This window comes from Penaeus vannamei, chromosome 41 (assembly GCF_042767895.1).
Source record: "Penaeus vannamei isolate JL-2024 chromosome 41, ASM4276789v1, whole genome shotgun sequence".
NCBI lineage: Eukaryota > Metazoa > Arthropoda > Malacostraca > Decapoda > Penaeidae > Penaeus > Penaeus vannamei.
The window spans coordinates 4674879-4681005 of record NC_091589.1 but is presented as its reverse complement, the minus strand read 5'-3'; positions in this window follow the sequence as shown (position 1 = coordinate 4681005).

The window sequence follows — 6127 nt, the reverse complement described above, 5'->3', positions numbered from 1 at the left end:
TAAGGTATCCGATCCATCCGTTGGGTTTTAGCAATAATAGCGTCATGGATACGCTTAAATTTTCGTCAACAGCAGTTCATAAGAGTGGGTGTTGAGGCGAAATGAATCTTCCATAATCCAGCAGAGTATATACGAAAGAAAGGAAAGCATTGTAAAAGTCCGTGAGCCCCAACGGTTGGCGGATAGTGTGATATCTGAACAATAGATGGCACTGTGTAGGCGATGTGTCGTCTGTTTGTTTACTATCGTGAAACGTCACTTGTTCAAAATAGTAGGAACGGCTTTGTCTTTACTATTTTTGCATGTTTTATTGTTCCTGTTCTGTCCTGCTTTCATTAATACTTTTCACTGATGATGACGTGAAATCAAATAAAGAAATGTGTTACAAAAATGCGTTTTTGTATATCCTTGATTGAATGACAACACAAATGAATAAAAAAATCGAAGAATTTATTAATGCCGAATGACTGGAGTGTGCTTGAATTTAAGTTCGTGTATTTGCAGATAAAGAGACAGACAGACAGAGAGAAAGACGTAGACTGAAAGACTAAAGTGGCAAATATAGATAAAGGATTATATATAAATAACCATGGCATCAGGAAACAAAGACACACACACACACACACACACACACACACACACACACACACACACACACACACACACACACACACACACACACACACACACACACACACACACACACATATATATATATATATATATATATATATATATATATATATATATATATATATATATATATATACATATATATGTCTCTCTCTCTCTCCTTCTCACTTCTCTTCACTTGTCTTCGCTGTTTGCCTCTTTGTATATCTCTTCGTTGGTCTTTTGTCAACCCCCTTCCTCTCTTCCCTTTCACTATGTGTCTCCCTCTGTCTTATCGCCTCCTTTCTCTCGCACATTCTTTCATATTTGCTTTTTCCCTTGTGTCATCGCTCCTTCGCCCATTCATCACTGTTTCTAGGGCGCTGTCTGGTCTCCGGTTCATATCACGTTGTTCCTTAAATCCCAATTTATCATCTTCCCTTCCCGTTTTTTTTTTTTTTTTTTTACTATTGTAATCTTCCCCTTTCGTTTGTATCAGTTGGGTTGTTCTTTCTTAACTCTTGTTCTTTATGTCATATTCCTTATTTTAAAGGTTTATATGCTATGTTTTTCTTTCGTGTTTTGTTTATATTTTGTTTTCCTTTTCTATTCACTTTGTTTTTCGAATATGTGGTATATAGGTTAATGTGTCCCATAATTAGGATTATTTGTCTGTTCTTATCTGAGAGTTGTCATTGGTGGCGCTTCATTCCCATGCTTCTTGAGGTGATATCTAGGTCGACCAAGAATAATGTCTATCTGTATCAGTTTTATCTTTCGTATAGAACTCATACCTGTGTTCTCTCTCTTTCTCTCTATCTATCTGTCTGTCTATCTATCTATCTATCTCCCCCCCTCTCTCTTTATTCTCTCTCTCTCTTTCATTCTCTCCTTGTCTCTTTATTCTCTTTCTCTCTCTCTCTCTCTCTCTTCCTCTCCCTCTGTCTCTCTCTCTTTATTCTCATTCTCTCTCTCTCTCTCTCTCTCTCTTTCTCTCTCTCTCTTAATCTCTCTCTCTCTCTCTCTCTCTCTCTCTCTCTTGTTCTCTCTCTCTCTCTCTCTCTTGTTCTCTCTCTCTCTCTCTCTCTCTCTCTCTCTTAATCTCTCTCTCTCTCTCTCTCTCTCTCTCTCTCTCTCTCTCTCTCTCTCTCTCTCTCTCTCTCTCTCTCTCTCTCTCTCTCTCTCTCACTCTCTCCCTCTATTCTCATCTCTATCTCTCTCTCTCTCTCATTATTCTCCTTCTCTCCCTCTCTCTATTTCTCTCTCTTCCTCTCTCTCTCTCTCTCTCTCTCTCTCTCTCTCTCTCTCTCTCTCTCTCTCTCTCTCTCTCTCTCTCTCATCTCTTTCCCTCTCTCTCTCTCTCTCACTCTCTCTCTCACTCTCTCCTCTCTCTCTCTCCTCTCTCTCTCTCCTCTCTCTATCTATCTATCTATCTCTGTTTCATCTTCTTTCCATCGACGAGGCAATTTTGTCCCAAAGCATCTCTCTTTCCAAATTAGATTTTTTTTCTCCTTCCTTTTTTATGTTCTTCCTTTATACCATTCCTTCGCTTTTGTTAAAAGACCATAACTTCTTAAATATCAGAAGAAGATGTAACATCACAACACTGTTATTACAAGCAATATCTTAGGAAATGCAGCAAGATTTAGCGAGGCCAAAGAGCCTTCTGTATTTTCCAAGATACATCAATTTGTCATCCGAATGTTTAATGTAATTTTTTTAAGAAGAAAAAAAGGGGTAAAGGCAACAGCTGTTGGGATCTTGGCGTCTTGGATTTATCTCAAGACATCGGAGAAAGAGTGAGTAGGGTCTTGAATCTAAATAAATAACTACACCAGGAATGAACAATATGAATATAAACATAAAATGAATAATATAAAATATAAATAATATAAAATGAATAATATAAAATATAAATAATATAAAATGAATGATATAAAATGTAAATAATATAAAATGAATAATATAAAATATAAATAATATAAAATTAATAATAAAAAATATAAATGATATAAAATGAATAATACAAAATATAAATAATATAAAATGAATAATATAAAATATAAATAATATAAAATGAATAATATAAAATATAAATAATATAAAATGAATAATATAAAATATAAATAATATAAAATGAATAATATAAAATATAAATAATATAAAATGAATAGTATCTATCCTTTTATAGCTATCGAAGGAAGCGTGGCTAGATAGTTGATACGCTAAAACTGATTTAGACAAATTATATATAAGAAATTTGTGCGTATTCTTATGCACTATGTGTATGTGAATGACAAGACACTGTTAAACATATTGGTGAGATTATATATAGAAAGAGAAAAAAGTGGTAAAGACAAAAACACAAAAACGTAAAACAATGGAAAAGAATAGATAAAATAATTATTATAATAGTAATAACAATAATGATATGATAATACGGATTTATGATAATCATATACAAATTCATATTTGTAGTTTGTGAATTCTTATGAACTGTTTATAAACAAAAAATAATGCACATGAATACATTATTGAACACACTGGTAAAATAATATACAAAGATACAGAAGAATTATAGTCACAAAAAAGAAAAGAAAAAGAAAAATCACCAAAACCCAAAACTACAAAAATGAAATAGAATAATAAAAAAAAGAAAAAAAATGAACAAAAAAAAAACGAAAAACAACAACAACAAAAAGACAAAAAACTCCGAGATTAATTCATTCCATTTTTAACCGGATTTGCTATATACCCTTTTGATTAATGAAGCAATCGGCCAGCAGCGAGCGAGGAGGTTGTTAAGGGCCAAGACGATCATTAGTCACTCAATGATAAGGGAACTCTCAGCTGAGCTCCGTTGTCCAAGGCAGCGGATGTGACACTGATGGATGGGTCGAGAGCGCCGGGGATGGAAGCGCGAAGACCGTATTGCACTTTTGTGCTTTTGGGGGGGAAATGGTACGGGTGGGTATCGGGGTGGGTTGTATGGGGTTGTGTGGGGTGTGTGGGGGGGGTGGGGGGTGTGGGTGGGTGGGGGGGATGAGTGGGGGGGTGGGAGTGTGGGGATAGGGGGGGAGGGGGGTAGTGTGGGGGTGAGTGGGGGGATGGGGGTAGGGGTTAGTGTTGATGTGGGTGTGGGTGTGGTATAAGTAGGTAAAAGTATGAGAAAAAACGTGTGTGAAATAGATGATTCACACACACACACACACACACACACACATACCCACACACACATGGGTATTTATACATACACACACACATACACACGCATGTAGATGATCACCGTCTACCTGTCTGCCTACCTGTCATTTTCGTTCTCAGCATCTCTCTGTCTGCCTCTCCCCCGCCCCTCTTTCCCTCTCTCTTTCTCTCTTTCTATTTTTGTTTTTCTCTCTATCTCTCTCTCACACACACAAAAAAACACACACACACACAGACACACACACACACACACACACACACACACACACAATCTCTCACACACACAAACACACACACACACAAACACACACACACAACCTCTCTCTCACACACAAACTCTCTCTCTCTCACACACACACACACACAAACAAACACAAACACACACACACACAAACTCTCACACACACAAACTCTCTCTCTCTCTCTCCCACACACACACAAACACACACACACACAAACACACACACACAAACTCTCTCTCTCACACATACACACACACACACAAACTCTCTCTCACACACACACACACACACAGCAATTTCAGACAAGAAAGCTTTTAAAACGACAACAATGATTATAAACTTCACCAAACTTTTCCCCCAAAATATAATAATACTGACAAAAGGTTAAGCTCTTAAATCCACCGGGAATTTTGCTTTTCATGCTTTAGATTGAATAAAACTAAAGCGTCTTTTTTTTCCTTTCTTTTCTTTTCTTTTTTTTCTTTTACATAGCCATTGCAACGGTAATTATAACTGCAATAACAGCAACGATGATTTAATTGATAATGGTAGTAATGATAATGACAATAGTAATAATAATAATAATAAGGACAATAGTAATAATAATAATGATAATTAAGGACAATACTAATACTAATGATAATAATGATAATGATAACAATAATAAAAACAATGATAATAATAATGATAATAATGATAACCACAACAGTAATATTAATTCTATTAAAGATACAAAAAATAGAACATATATGATGATAACAATAACAATGATAATAGTGAGAGGAATGATAATGATAATAATAACAAAGACAAAAATAATAATGATAATAATAACAATGATAATGATAATAACATTATTGATAATTATGAAAGAATTAATAATAAGAAAAATAAGAATGAGAATAAGAATATTTATTACAATAATGATAATGGTACTAATTGTAAAATTGTAATAATAATAATTGTAATAATAATGACAATAATGATAATAACTATGATGATGATAATAACATTAGTGATAATTATGAAAGTATTAATAATAATGATAATAATTACAATAATAGTAATAATAATAATAATTACAATAATAATAATAATAATAATGATAATGATAATAATAATAATAGTAATAGTAATAATAATAATAACAATAATAATAATAATAATAATAGTATTGATAATGATTATAATATTAATGATAATAGTATGATGCTAATAATGATAACCATAATGATAATACCAATAATAATAGTAGTAATAATGATAATAATAATAACAATACTAATAATAATAATAACAATACTCCTACTACTACTACTACTACTACTACTGCTGCTGCTGCTACTACTACTACTACTACTACTACTACTACTACTACTACTAATAATAATAATAATAATAATAATAATAATAATAATAATGATAATAATGATAAAAGAAACAATAATAATAATATTAACGATGATGATGGTAATGGTAATGATGATAACAATAATAATGATAACAACAACAACAACAATAAGAATGACAATAATAATGATGATGATGATAATAATAATAATAATAATAATAATAATAATAATAATAATGATAATAATAACGATGATAATGGTAATGATAATGATAATGATGACAACAATAATAGTAACAATAATAATAATAATAGAAAAAAATAATGATGATAACAAATATGACAGTAATCATAGGAATAGTTGTAAAAACAATAATGATAATAGTAACAATAATAACAAAAGTAATAATGATGAAAATAATAATAATAATGATAACGATAACACTAATACTAATGATAATGATAATAACAATAATAATAACAGTGGTAATAATAATGATGATAATGATAAGAACAACAGCAATAACAACAACAATGATGATAATGATAATAATAACAACAAAAGTAAAAGGCATTATGAAAATAAGGAACATATATACATATACATACATATATAATATATATATATATATATATATATATATATATATATATATATATATATAAATATATATATATATATATATATATATATATATATATACATATATATATATAT